This window comes from Monodelphis domestica, chromosome 1 (genome assembly GCF_027887165.1).
Source record: "Monodelphis domestica isolate mMonDom1 chromosome 1, mMonDom1.pri, whole genome shotgun sequence".
Lineage (NCBI taxonomy): Eukaryota > Metazoa > Chordata > Mammalia > Didelphimorphia > Didelphidae > Monodelphis > Monodelphis domestica.
In genome coordinates, this window is record NC_077227.1 from 664,414,645 (window position 1) to 664,426,443 (window position 11,799).

An 11,799-nucleotide genomic window follows, 5' to 3' on the forward strand; every position below is an offset into this window, starting at 1 on the left:
ATAATAATTGTGCAAGACTAGGATGTCAGAAAAACTTGAGTTCAAAAATGGCCTCAAACACTAATCCTGAGACCCTCAGCAAGTGACCCAAATATTATGTTCCTCAGTTTCCTCATTTGTAAAATGGGGATAATAATAGCAATTGCTAATTACTTCATAGAAAGGCTATAAAGATCAAGTGAGTTAACAAATGCAGGGGCAGTTGCATAGTTCAGTGGATTGAGAGTCAGGTCTAGAGACAGGAGGTCCTAGGTTCAAATCTGGCCTCAGACACTTCCCAGCTGTGTGACCCTGGGCAAGTCACTGAACCCCCATTGCCTAACCCTTACCACTCTTTCCAATGAATAATGTTTGTAAATAACCAAATAAAATAATGTTTAAAAAGTTAAAAAAAAAACAAATGCAAAGTACCTGGCAAACTTCAAATCACTATATAAATTGTAGCTATTTTTATTATTAATACCATCTATCTTCCAGGGTTGTTGTGAGGATAAAATGAAATAAAATTTGTAAAGCACTTTGCAAATTTTAAAGGACCATATAAATGCTACTGTCAAAATAGTTAGGAGAAGCAAAACTCATCCTTACTCCTCCAGTAATGGAGAGAGAGTGTTCCCATCTCTTGGATCTGCAGAGAATTTGAACAATTTCTTCCTTGCATTGACTGGTCTGAGAAAAGTCAGCATTGTATCTGTGGCACTGTGTGCAGTCCCCAACTCCAAGGCTCCATTACCTCCCTGCTCCAGGGAGGTTTTCAAGGATGCTTTTATGCTGATATAGCCTGAAGGCTTTAACCAGAAACTAGAACAGGAGCCTGACTCTAGAGATTCTGGAGCATTCTAGAGCCCTAGTCCAAAAGATGAGGTAGGCTGGGCAGGAAGTGAAATTTACACCTTGCAATTGATCAGGCCAAAACTGGCAGGATGGTTGACCCTTGCACCTACTACTTCTATTATCATGGGAGGAAAACTGTCTACCTGGAAACATTTCTGGAATTTTCACCATCCAGGCACTTAGTTCCACCCTCCTTGAGGGCTGTAAGCAAAATTCTTCCAAAGAAGTAACCCAGTATTAAAGGCAGATCAGGGGTTCCCTTCTGTCCCAGAATAGGAATCAGTCAGTACAACGGACAGAAGCTCCATCTCGAGGGTAAGCCTGCCATCTAGTGCTCTCCTTAGGGCTGTGCTGGTGGGAAAAGAATGCTTGTTTGGCATCCTGCACCCAGATTGGCTTAGAGTAACCACAGCAACTTTGGGTTTGGGGCAGTGGAATATTAAGGAAAAGAAGGCATGGTCCTTGCCTTCATGGACTTTATGAGAGGTGAAGAAACATGGTACTTACCCAAAGGTAATTCTTTTTCTGAAGGGGATTGGATAATTTTTCCTGGATGAAGTAAACATAAAATGAAGTGAACATAAAAAAGTAAAAACATTAAAAAAAGATGTAATTTTCAATTTTTAAGAGATAACTTCTTGCTGGAGATTATTTAGATATTAAAATAATAATAATAATAAATAACACTTATATAACGCTTTAAAGTTTGCAAAGTGCTTTTATGTATGCCATTTCAGTTGATTTCTTTCTTGACTACATTTATTATTCCCATTGTATGGATTAGGGAACTGAGGCTAAGAGAGCATAATGGCTTGCCCAAGGTCACATAGCTAGTAAGAATACTGGAAGATACATGGCCACCTAGCAGCCTAAAAGTAAATAAAGAAGCAAGTTGAAGTGAGATTATAGGGAAAGTTGATAAACTATATTTCCTCACTTCATTTGAGAGGTGTGGAAGTTGAAGGAAAGGAAATATGAAATGCAAAGGTTGTAAGACTCAGCTCTGTTATTTTGAATAATTTCCTGCTGTGGAGGAGTGGGATGAATATCAGGAAATTATTTGGGTAAAAAAACAAAACAAAACAAAAGTGGGGGGTCAGTTGGGTGAATGGAAAGCCAGGTCTAGAGACAGGAGATCCTAAATTCAAATTTGGCCTCAGACACTTCCCAGCTGTGTGACCCTGGGCAAGTCACTTAACCCCCATTGCCTAGCCCTTACCACTCTTCTGCTTTGGAACCAATACCCAGTATTAATTCTAAGATGGAAGGTAAGGATTTTTTAAAAGGCATCAATGAAACTGCTTTTTTAAAAAAGAGGGTTTAGATAAAATGGTTACTAAGTGGAAGTCTTTTGTGGAGCTATTGAGACAATCAATTACAATTGACAATCCTTAAGCAAATCAGCAGAAACCTTGATTGAGTATAGTAAATTCTGAGTTTTCTGGATTGATCTCTTGAAGATTCCTTTTGGCTTTGGGAGTCTAAAACTTGTAGATATTAGAATGCTGGGGGCAGGAACTGAAACTATATCAGAGAAAGGACTAGGGATGTTTACCCTAGGGAATAATCAGACTTAGGAGGGAACTGATAAGTCTTTAAATATTCAAAGGGTTGACTCATGGACAAGGCCTCTGGTGCTATAAATATTCCTATGGATTTAAAAAGTGCTTCCTTCCCCACTACCATCCAACTAATCCAAAATCCTTGGTTAAAATGACCTCTGATTCTCTTTGGAAGAGTGGGGAAACCTGAGTATGGGAGTTTAAAACTCAGTAGACTTCTCTAGCTCAACCAGATTTGATCCAGAGATTCAGGTCACTGTTAGTTCCATTTGTTAAGGTCAGGGATTTCACCCACCACCAAGGAAGACCCGTGGACAATGCAAACAGGCAGAGAAAGGCCATTTATTGAACTGATACGCGCATCAGTGGGAACCTCTGCCATCAGAGTTCCAAGTTGCTTCTGAGAGGCTGGGCCTTAAGTACTCTCCAGCATGTATGGCCCTCCCTTCCAGCCCCTTATCTGCTACATACGATTCTTGGAACGTTGCCAGCATGTTTGGCTCCCCTCAGCCTTTATCAGTTACATACTATTCTTGGGACCTTGACAATTTTATGTTATTGGGGTCTTCCTGGCCTTTATCTGGTACCTACTGCATCTGGGGTTTGGCATTTTTATTGGGGTCTTCCTAACTTCCAAGGCTAGCCAGCTTGTTAAGGCTTTCCTGTATTTTCAAGGCTGGTCATTTTGGCCTCCTTCACATTCTCCTCTAAAAGATGTAAAAGGGCAAGAATCCCAAGTGCATGCCATATACCCACTTTTATAGGGTCAAAGGATCACAGAATCAGACCTCAAAAAGATCTTAGAAATAATCTAATCCAGCCTTCTAACTTTATTAATGAAGAAATTAATTAGAGGCCCCGAGAAGCACAGTGATTTGTGGAAGTTCAAGTAAGTGATGGAACCAGAATTTGAACTCAGAATTACTGATTCCAAATCCAGTGCTCTTTATTGAACCATCCTGCCTTTCTTGCCTGGCAGAAATCCTCCTGCCCCTCACAGAAATAAAATAATATTTGCTGATTTCAACTGTAATGGCTGAATAGGTTCACATAGAGCTGAAAAATATGAGAAGGAAAGGAATAAGCATTTACATATTATATATGTACTATATAATATATGTACTTTGCTGTCATTTTTTAAGGGGCAGTAAAGAGAGGTATTAGAGGATTAATTTACCTTTTTTAGAATGAAATAGCAAAGCCAGAGAAAGGTGTACTACAAACTGAAAAAGTAAATGTATGTGTATAAAAATTGCAAATTATAGCAGGACTGACCCTAAAAGAAGAAACTCCACTCACCATTAAAATCCTTAGGCCTCACAATAAAAAAATTCAGTTCAACAAACATTTGTTAGGTACCTACCATAAATAGGTATCAAGCTAGACACAGAGGAAGGAAAGAGGAAGGAAAGAGGGAGGAAGGAAGGAAGGAAGGAAGGAAATTTCTTACCCTAAAGGAGGTTACATTTTGGGAGATGGGGGTAGAGGATGGGAGAAGTTGACATGTACATAAATAGGTAAATACAAAGTATATATATGTAGAAACAAAGTATTTTCCATTTATTGATAGTTCCCTCCCTTAGTCCTCATATCATATCACTTAGTCATCTTCTCCCATTAGTTCCTTCTTCACCCTATCTCACTTTAAGTGGTGACCCTTCTTACAAAGACAAATTCTTCTAAATGTACACACAAGTGAGAATATGGGTGGCTCAGTGTATTGAGAGTCAGGCCTAGAGATGAGAGGTCCTGGGTTCAAATCTGACCTCAGATACTTCCCAGCTGTGTGACCCTGGGCAAGTCACTTAACTCCCATTGCCTAGCCCTTACTGCACTTCTGCAGTAGACTCGAATCCAGGACTTCAATCCCCACAAGCCTTTGCTCCACTTCCCCAGAATGCTTTGTAATCTCATCTGGGCCGAGAGCGAGATGGGGTATTTAAACCTGGTTGTGAATAGGCTTGGTCTCTTTTTGGACTTCCTTTTTGGAGCAGACGCTCTTTCATGATGTGAGGTTATCTTGTCTAGGCCTCTGGCCTAGGCACGTGTTTTTCTTATCCTGTATTTTCTTTAATCCTTAATCTTTAACAAACCTCATAAAAATATAATACTCCTTGCAGAGAGAAACTAATTTCTACCTGCCTCAGTTTCCCTAAATTTTAATCTTTACAACAGAAGGTAAAGGTTTAAAAAAAAATAAATGTACACACAAGCCATCCCATTCCATTCTATCTTTTCCAGCAGATTGCCCCTCTATTGTCTGTACTCTCATATTCAATCTTTCCTTATTTCCTAACTGCTTCTCTGCTATCTACAAATATTTCCATGATTCCTCATGTTTTAAAAACCATTACTTAATCCATCCATCCCACTACTTAATGTTCTATGTCACTATTTGTGTGTATGTGTGACTAAACTCCTTGAGAAAGCTGTGTATAGTAAATGCCTCTACTTCCTTTCCTCTGGTTCTCTAATACAGGGGTTCTTGCCTGGTGTCCCCTACTGCCAATGCTTCTCTCCGAGATTACTCCTATTTATACTGTTTTCATCTTGTATGCCCAATACATAGTTGTTTGCAAGTTGCTGCCTCCATTTGAATGTGAGCTCTGGTTTGGGAGGGTGCCAGTGCCTAGCTTATATCAGCCCTTGTTATTGTCAATACTTCATTTTCAAAGAGGATCAATGACATCATGGGGTGATGTGTGGACTTGATCATGAATTGAATTTAAAGGAGGCAGGGTAGGACAAAGTCATCAGTGTCACGCTTTCTTCTGAAGTCATCAAAGTCCAGTGCGAAGGGACAGCTAGGTGGTTCAGGGGATGGAGGGCCAGGTTTAGACACAGAGGTCCTAGATTCTAGTTTGGGCTCAGATTAGAAAGTGGCAGATGTCAAATTTGAACCCAGGACTTCCCATCACTAGACTTAACTCCTTATCCATTGAGTCACCTACTTGTCCCATTGAGCCACCTAGCCCATACCTTCTGTCTTAGTATGAATTCTAAGACAGGAGAGTAGCAAGGACTAAGCAATCAAGGTTGAGTGACTTGCCCAGGGTCACATACCTAGGAAGTATGTATGACCATAGGCAAGTCACTTAACACCATTTGCCTATCCCTTATCATTCTTCTGCCTTCAAACAGATGGATGCTTGGTGTTGATTCTAAGATAGAAGGTAAGGGTTTAAATAAAAAATCCAGCAGCAAGAAAAAAGGCAGGACAACTGCTAATGGCCTGGGACAACCTTGGCTTCTTCCTTGTCTAATCAAGATCTAGGTGCAGCAGAGGGTTTGTTGTAATTTATTGCAATGGTGGCCAAGAAGGCAGCACTAATGCATGTTTGCTGACTGACTAATTTCAAGGAAGAGAAATCAGAAAAGGTTTCATGTATTTGAGGGGCACCAGAGCTGTGGTAGATAATAAGGAAGGTTTAAGAATTCTTTGAGAGAGAGCTTTCCAGGCATTAGTGCCCTGTAGGATGGGACATCTTATATAGATTGGGAAAAGACCTAGGCAGGAAAGAAAACTCCTAGACAAGTTATTTAAAATCTAGACTTGAATCTCTTAGGATCTCTGTATTCTCCAGGTTATTAAGATTGATTGGTCTTAGGGAAGGGGAATGGTCTGACAAAGCTTGGGTTGACTTTGTCATTACAACTTTCTGGACTCAACAAAGATAAATGATAAGACTTAAAATCTGTCTGAGGGGCAGCTAAGTAGCAGAATGGATAGAACCCTCAGGCCAGGACCTTGCTTCACATCTGGCCTCAGATCCTTCCTAGGTATGTGTCCCTGGGTAAGTTACTCAACCTTGATTGCTTAGTCCTTGCTGCTCTCTCTCCTGTCTTAGAATTCATACAAAGACAGAAGGTATGGGCTGGTGAGGTGGCTCAATGGGACAGGTTGGTGGCTCAAAGCTCTCTATAGAGGACTAGGCCTAGTGATGGGAGGTCCTGGGTATCAGGATATGACATCTGACACTTCCCAGTTGTGTGATCCTGGAAAAGTCACTTAACCCCCATTGCTTAGTCCTTGTCCTTCTGTCTTAAGAGTTGTCACTAAGACAGAAAGTAAGGATTTTAAGAGGAAAAAAAAAACCTGCTCCAAGATCTCCAAAATGAGCCAGTCAATTTCTGCTTGAGAAGAAAGATTCCAAATGGAGGTTTCTTGGCAAGGTTTTAGTGACAAGTGAAGTGGTGTCAGTAAATTTGGCTTAAAAGTTAGGACACAAAGTCACAATGTCTAACAACAGAGAGTGAGCAGAAACAGGCAAACACACATCAACACACACTTGGACCCTGAAATAAATTCATGAAAATAAGACAAATACACAGATATGCCCCCGGGGCAAACATTAAATCCCATTGACATATATATCCATGAATACACATGCAAGCACATTAGATTTAGACATTAATTGGACCCTGGATACTTTGCTATCCAGAACTGATTTATGCAGATGCCTGTGTATCCTACTTCTTAGAAAAATGTTTCCAAATATAAACAGATGAATGCATTTGCACTGGGTGTATGCTTTTGAATTTTGCTTTTCAAAAACTGAAGTTAACCAATAGCAAATAAAACAGTAGAACAAAGAGGATTGTTTGCGAAACTATGAATTTTCTATTATGTGCAGTTTGCTTTTCTTTTAAAATATATGATAAATTCAACACGTAATTTTCTAAATTGTCCTGTTTGCAATTCTTTCTGACTTTTTTCCTGTTATCTTCTGTGAATTTTAGTGAAGAAAGCAATATGAAATATAAATATAAAGTATACAATGGCAGAAGTATTTTCTATCTGTTGATAGAAGGAAAAAGTGTTTGATAAAGAAAAAAATATTACTTTCCTAGACAAGTCTTCGAATACCACTTTTGACTTATCAATGGATCTCAGAAGCCTTGAATGTCTCAATAAAAAAAGAGATGCTTAGAGACTTAGACCTTCAACTACTCTAGCTCTCTAGTAGACATATTCTAACTCTTTTCTGTTCCCTTTAACCAGTGTGTGGTCCACCTAAGGGGTGGTCCTTTAATGGAGCTTTTCAATCCAATTCCACCTAGGCTTGTGTCTTAACATGGTCTGACCTAGACACTATTTCATGACTTGTACTTCCAATGGATCTCTTGCAAGATCCTGGATGGTGAGTTGTGTTTCTTGCTTTTGGAAGCTCCCACTCCAATGAAAAGGCTTTGTGTCCACTCCATTACTCTCATGCTTAATGGATGCGGGAATGAATGGAATGACACCTTGCAGAAAGAGGGCTCCAGCCACTTTCCCTCCCAGGCTGGGTTTCAGATCATTATTTCTGCTGACATTATGCAGCTGTTGAATGAAGGTTTGGATCCCTCCCACCCGCCTTTCCTCTCACCCAACCTCCAGCTCCCCACAATCCCCCAGAAGCAACTTTTGTTTTTGTTTTTGTTTTGGGCCACAGAAGTGTTTAGCAAGAGCGGGTAGGCATGCCTTGTTTAAGCTGTGATCTAACACCAGCTGACAGGTAGGTTTCAGGGCTGTCTCTGGGGCTGTGGCCTGTTTAGTGGATTTACCACTCTAAACTCAATTACTGAGGACTTTCACGCTTGACAGAAGACTCCAGTCCCTTTTTGATAAAAACTCTGGCAAGTAAATAAGTCATAACGATGATAGGGCCTTGCCATTTAATATTCATTGAAGTACACATGTTTGGAAATTGGAAGCAGGGTTTAATCCATTTTCATATTTATATCAACATGAAGCTTTACAAAGGATATGTCCTTTTCTCTGGGAATCTCATCAATTTCTTGAGGCAAGATAAAAATGGGGGCAAGTTTTATTTTGAGAAACCAAGAAGACACATATGGAAGTGTGAGTTATAGGTCTGTTTGCTTTTAAGTTAGAGGCAATTCTTTGATTCCATTTATAATGGCCAGAAGTCTTTGCCAAGTAAAGGAGGAGCATCCTGTGGGTTCTGGGTAGAGAACATTTGTTCCCAGTTGAAGTTCTAACATTATCCTAAGAGCCCAGTGGGAAGTAAAGAGCAGGAGCAATGGCAGCACCAACCCTGAGGCACTACTAGTTTGAAGAGGCTTCCTAGTTACTCTAAGTCATGCCAAGCCATGGACTCCCCTGAGAAGGAATGTGAGACTGGCAAATAGAAACTTCTTGATTCAAGTCTGATAGTTGTCTATCTGTCCATTAAAGAGGCTATGAAAGAGTTAATAGAATATGGAGACTTTGGGAGTGTATGTTCTCTCTCTCTCTTTTTAATGTGACTGAATGTTTAAGTGTGGCAGTATGGCTGATGGCATCTCCTTTAATAATGTAGCACACGGCTTCCTGAGGGGACAGCGTTTGATTTGGAAAATGAATATGGTGCACTCTAAATTCTCCTCCCTGAGGAAGGCTGACTAACTGATAAGTGCCATGAGCTAGCGTGGGGACTCATTCTGTCAAATCAAGCTTGCTAGGAAGGCACCATGTGGAATCTTCTCAAGTCTCCTAGAGGTAATCCGAGCAGACACTTCTGACATTAGACAGTGCAGCCAGCCCCGCTTACACGAAGAGTTCACCATCACACTACAAGGTGGTCTTTAGATGACAAGGATAAAGAAATCAGCACAAATTTGTTAATGCAACAACTTGGAAAAGTATGTTAAAAAAAAGTTACTGTTACAAAAGACCATCAAATAGAGAGAGAAGTTGTATCTACTTAGCTGTTGTTGTTGGGTTGTTTGTTTGTTTTTGTTAAGTGTTTCTGGTACCCATTTTCCTACTGAGTTTTTTCTCATCTTTTCCACTCCCCCTCTCACCCTGATTCAGGTCATCTTGGTCTAGTTCCTTCTGTTAGATAAGTGGCTTTCAAATTTTGCCATTCCATAACTCCTATATTCTTTCCCCCATTTGGTATATTAATAAAAGCAAGAACTTTTCTCCATTTTCTTGGTGTCTGGACCATCGAAGTCAAACTCAAATAGAGGGACAGCTAGATGGTTGAGTGTATAGAGAGCCAGGCATGGGATGGAAGGACTTAGGTTCAAATCTGACCTGTAGTTGTATGATCCTGAACAAGTCACTTAACACCAATTGCCTAGCCCTTACCACTCTTCTGCCTTGGGACTGCTACTTAGTATTGATTCTTAGACGGAAGGTAAATCATACATAAAGATTCCTATAGGTCACATATTGACTTGGAAAACCATACATTGATATTATTTATGTTTTATTTGATTTGTATTTATTTTTTAAAATATCTCCCAGTTCCATTTTAGTCTGATTCTGACAGCACTGGGGAATGTTACATGCTGGCTGAGGGCTTGATATCTCTGGTCTAGCATGCCATCTTTCCTATTTCAGAATAAATGAGAACATGATTATTTCTAAGTGAGGTAACCAGAGTTAAGTGACTTACCCAGAGTCATGCAGCTAGTAAGTATTTGAAATCAAATTTGAACTCAGGTCTTTCTGACTCCAAGTCCAGTGCTCTATTCACTGACCCATCTAACTGCCTCTATCTTTTACTAAATAATAACTATCATTTATACCTATTTTAAAATATATGAATATGTATATGAATTCAGCCTTAACTTTTATAGATTATATAATGTAAACATACACTTTAAGGTTTGCAATGTGATTTATTTATCTCATTTGATCTTCAGCTAGGTGACTCAGTGGATAGAGAGTCAAGCCTGGAGATGGGTAGTTTGGTGTTAAAATCTGGTCTTGGACCCATACCTAACTGTATGATCCTGGGCAAGTCACTTAACCCCCATTGCCTAGCCCTTATCACTCTATTGCTTTGGAACCAATACATAATACTGATTCTAAGGTGCAAGGTAAGGGTTTTTATAAATAAACATAAATAGATTTCTTTAGTATAAAAGAGAATTCTACTAGAGGGAAATATCAGGAAGAAATGATAATGATTTTTAAAAATAAACATAAATAAAAATTTATAAAAAACAAAATAAAGAAATTATTTTTTTAAATCAGCAATTGGATGACAGTGGATAGAGAGTGCTGGACCTGGAGATGAGAAACCTTGAATTCACATCCTGCCTCTGATATTTACTAGCTATGTTACCCAAGGCAAGCCACTTTATCTAGATCAGTTTCCTTATCTATAAAATGGGATTAATAATAATGCCTATCTCTCTCTTTTTTTTTTAAACCCTTACCTTCCATCTTGGAGTCAATACTATGTATCAGTTCCAAGGCAGAAGAGTGGTAAGGGATAGGCAATGGGGGTTAAGTGACTTGCCCAGGGTCACACATAAAGCATATCTCTTAAGATTGTTTTAAAGATAAGATAGGATAAAATATATAAAGAGCTTTGCAAACCTTAAAAATAAACTATATAAATACTAGCTATTATTATTAATAAAATGAAATAATATTTACTTTGGGCAAAATTTATATGAATCAAATATTCTAAATAGGGAAAATTGCAGGGGTTATAAATTGATGATTTAACTTGAGATAAAGAACAGAAGAAGGATCACCAGCCTATCAGCTTTGAAGAGAAAAGGATTATTAGGTTAAACTCTGCCTCTCCCAGGACTCTGCTATTCATGGTAGCCAAACCACTAAGTCAATCATTTAGCCAACTGAAGCACATTCATTCTGCTTCAGAGCCCCTTATATATAATACAAAGTGACCCACTTAAAGCATCCATTCTTACAGATGCATTATGTTACTTGTAATTGGACCTTTAAACATTTGATGCACTAATCTGATAGAGATTGCAAAAACCCATCAACAAACAACAAATTAGCATAACATGATTACATTAACACTCTACTCAAACCCATAGCTTGTTTGGTTAACTCTGCTAATTAAGGAAGATTAACATTTTGGAGTGAAAAAGCACTGAATTAGATATTTAAAAAAAAAAACAACCCAAAACCTGAGTTTTGTCCTCAGATTGTTCCTTCTCCACTGTTTAACTTTATATGGGTATATCTATATAGAGACATATATCTATAGCTGTCAAATACATTTGGATTTACTATTATTGCTATTATTTACACTGCCTTTCACTGATCCTTAGTTTTCTTCATTTGTAAAAGAAGATAATTCCCTAGATCAGAATTATTATGAAAATCAAAAGAACATATGCACACATATATTTGTTTTCATGTATTTACACAGAAAAGCTGAGCCTTGAATTTTATAGATCATGTAATGTATATATAGGCATATAAATCATGCTTTGAAAAGCACAAAATGCTATATAAATAGACCTTAGTATTTTTTTTAAAAGAGTGATTAGGTTTAGGGGGAGGAGGTAAGCAATTTGAACGACAATTTATTCTTCTGCCAGGTTTAACAGGAACCCTTTTGATGTGCTAAAAAGTCCCTTAATTTGGACAGCAGCCATGAGTGAAATGTTCAGGGTATTAGGTTGGAAATCCAAATGTCAA